The sequence below is a fragment of the Pimephales promelas genome, chromosome 23 (genome assembly GCF_988280905.1).
Source record: "Pimephales promelas chromosome 23, fPimPro1.hap1.1, whole genome shotgun sequence".
NCBI lineage: Eukaryota > Metazoa > Chordata > Actinopteri > Cypriniformes > Leuciscidae > Pimephales > Pimephales promelas.
Window position 1 is genome coordinate 22,228,904 of NC_142791.1, and position 3,049 is coordinate 22,231,952.

Below are 3,049 nucleotides of genomic sequence, written 5' to 3' on the forward strand. Positions count from 1 at the left end.
GCAGTTGCTTCAATACATTTAGGGGTGTGGTCCTGGTCAAGACAATCTCCTGAACTCCAAACTGAATGTCAGAATGAGAAAGAAAGGTGATTTAAGCAATGTTGAGCGTGGCATTGTTGTTGGTGCCAGACGGGCCGGTCTGAGTATTTCACAATCTGCTCAGTTACTGGGATTTTCACGCACAACCATTTCTAGGGTTTACAAAGAATGGTGTGAAAAGGGAAAACACATCCAGTATGTTGATGCTAGAGGTCAGAGGAGAATGGGCCGACTGATTCAAGCTGATAGAAGAGCAACTTTGACTGAAATAACCACTTGTTACAACCGAGGTATTCAGCAAAGCATTTGTGAAGCCACAACACGCACAACCTTGAGGTGGATGGCCTACAACAGCAGTTGTAAGTCCTCACAGTGCAAATTGGAAAAAGAGGCGACAATTTGCAAGATCTCATTAAAATTGGACAGTTGAAGACTGGAAAAATGTTGCCTGGTCTGATGAGTCTCGATTTCTGTTGAGACATTCAGATGGTAGAGTCAGAATTTGGCGTAAACAGAATGAGAACATGGATCCATTATGCCTTGTTACAACTGTGCAGGCTGGTGGTGGTGGTGTAATGGTGTGGGGGATGTTTTCTTGGCACACTTCAGGCCCCTTAGTGCCAATTGGGCATCGTTAAAATGCCACGGCCTACCTGAGCATTGTTTCTGACCATGTCCATCCCTTTATGGCCACCATGTACCCATCCTCTGATGGCTACTTTCAGCAGGATAATGCACCATGTCACAAAGCTCGAATCATTTCAAATTGGTTTCTTGAACATGACAATGAGTTCACTGTACTAAAATGGCCCCCACAGTCACCAGATCTCAACACAATAGAGCATCTTTGGAATGTGGTGGAACGGGAGCTTCGTGCCCTTGCAAGATGCTATCCTATCAATATGGGCCAACATTTCTAAAGAATACTTTCAGCACCTTGTTGAATCAATGCCACGTAAAATTAAAGCAGTTCTGAAGGCGAAAGGGGATCAAACATAGTATTAGTATGGAATTCCTAATAATCATTTAGGTCAGTGTGTATATGTATATGCATATATAACTGTGTATAGAATATATACATGTGTAACATTAGAAAAAAACATATACAGTGTATATTCGTATGCAATAGCAAAAAAAAAAAAAAAAAACAATAAAATCTAAAGAAAGAAAAAGTTTTATTTGCACATGACTTTCAGGCACTAACAGCTCTGTTGATGTTCTATTCTGGATTCAGGCTACAGTTTATGTGTCCATTCATAACATTTGGTCCATCCAATCAGAACTCAATATCCCAGCCAGACTCTTCATCAGGTGGCGGCTCATCTGTGTCCTCAGAGAAACAGTCGAAATTACTTGTGTCCAAAGGCCCATCCACCTGCAGCAAACAAACAGTATAGGTTTATTTAGGATTATGTGGGATAGTTGAATTTGAATATTTTTGAGGTTGACTCAACTAAAAGAAATTAGGAGTGTTGACATCCATTCTGACCGTGTATTTTGGGTATCCCTCCAAGTTAGTGTTTAAATAAATAAAGTCCATGAAATGATTTGGCTAAAGAATCTCTTACATTTGGTATAAATGGAGGAGCCAAGGTTCCTTCCCGAATACCATCCCAGTTAAACCCCTCAAACCATCTGCAAGAGAGATCAAATCACCGCCCCAATATCATGACTAATTTAGTCTTAAAATAAATGCAGTATTGTGTAAATGTAGCGACAAAGTCAGAGCATGTCATCTATACTTGTGTTTCTGGATGTCCTTCACGCCGTTCTTCTGGTTGCCGAGTCTCTCAGATGGATTGTCCCTGTCAGGATAAACACATATGCAAACATGACAAGGCTGTTTTTTTTTTAATCTATTAAGCAGTGTTAATTTCGTCAACATCATAATAAGGCCGTTCCACTGAGAAAACGATAACGTTAAGTGCACCAGAATAAAATATAATATTCAGAATTAAATAGTTGTAGCTGACAAATTCAGTTAAATCACTACTTTTTCAAAAAGTGAATCGCTACTTTTTCAAAATTGAATCAGTACTTTTTTGAAAAGAATCAATACTTAAAAAATTGCTAATTTTTCAAAAAAGAATCGATACTTTTTCAAAAATGAATCGCCACTCTTTTAAAATGAATCGCTACTTTTTTCTAAAAAAAATTGGTATTTTTTTCAAGAAGAATCGCTACTTTTTAAAATAAAATCAACAAATGAATAACAATAATAATGTGTTAAATAACACTGTAGTAGACATGTAATAACACTGTAATAAACATGTAATTACATTGTATTAAACCTGCAGTCCGTAACTTATTTTAGGTTAAAAATGATCCAAAATCGAAAACAAGGATACATATAGGAAGGACATTATATGTAGTCACGCAATGCTTGCTGACGTTGTTAACATTAACAATTTGAGAACAAAGTATTATTTGTACGGTTTTGCGTAATATGATAACTTATAAGCAATTGTTAAATTTAATCAGCGCAATTTACTGCAATGTCAGAACCAGAGGAAAACTGGATATTTCTTACTTGTTCAGATAACATTTTCCAGGGAAAATTCTTATGTTGGTCATACTTCTAAAAAGAATAATCTTTGATTCTGAATGCCAGTATCCACACCGGTGCGGCGACTGATAGCTGCACACTCTCCTCAAACACTGAGTTTATCCGCACGGTGCTGTGTCGAGGGTCTTGAAGTACAACTCACGTAAAGTCTCATGGCCCTCTATCAGAATTTGGGAAGATTGGAGAAACTTAATTTTTCGCCCCAAAAAAAAAACGTAAGGGGTACCACTGTCGTTTTTTTTTCGGTCCGAATTTTTGAGTTTCGATATCTCAGCTCTGGAAGGGGCTAGAGCCTCCATTTTTGCACTCAGGTCTAAGTCTCATGGCCCTCTATCAGAATTTGGGAAGATTGGAGAAACTTAATTTTTCGCCCCAAAAAAAAAACGTAAGGGGTACCACTGTCGTTTTTTTTTCGGGCCGAATTTTTGAGTTTCGATATCTCAG

General features: G+C 37.9%; 1 long non-coding RNA gene across 1 annotated transcript; it reads right to left on the reverse strand.

The window, feature by feature from the left end:
• Positions 1-1,186: 1,186 nt before the first annotated feature.
• LOC120481984 (uncharacterized) lies at positions 1,187-2,063 on the reverse strand. The gene is made up of 3 exons (XR_005623408.2): positions 1,782-2,063; positions 1,608-1,674; positions 1,187-1,414 (listed from the first exon to the last, which is right to left on the reverse strand). It is a non-coding gene; the product is annotated as an uncharacterized LOC120481984 (long non-coding RNA).
• Positions 2,064-3,049: the final 986 nt, after the last annotated feature.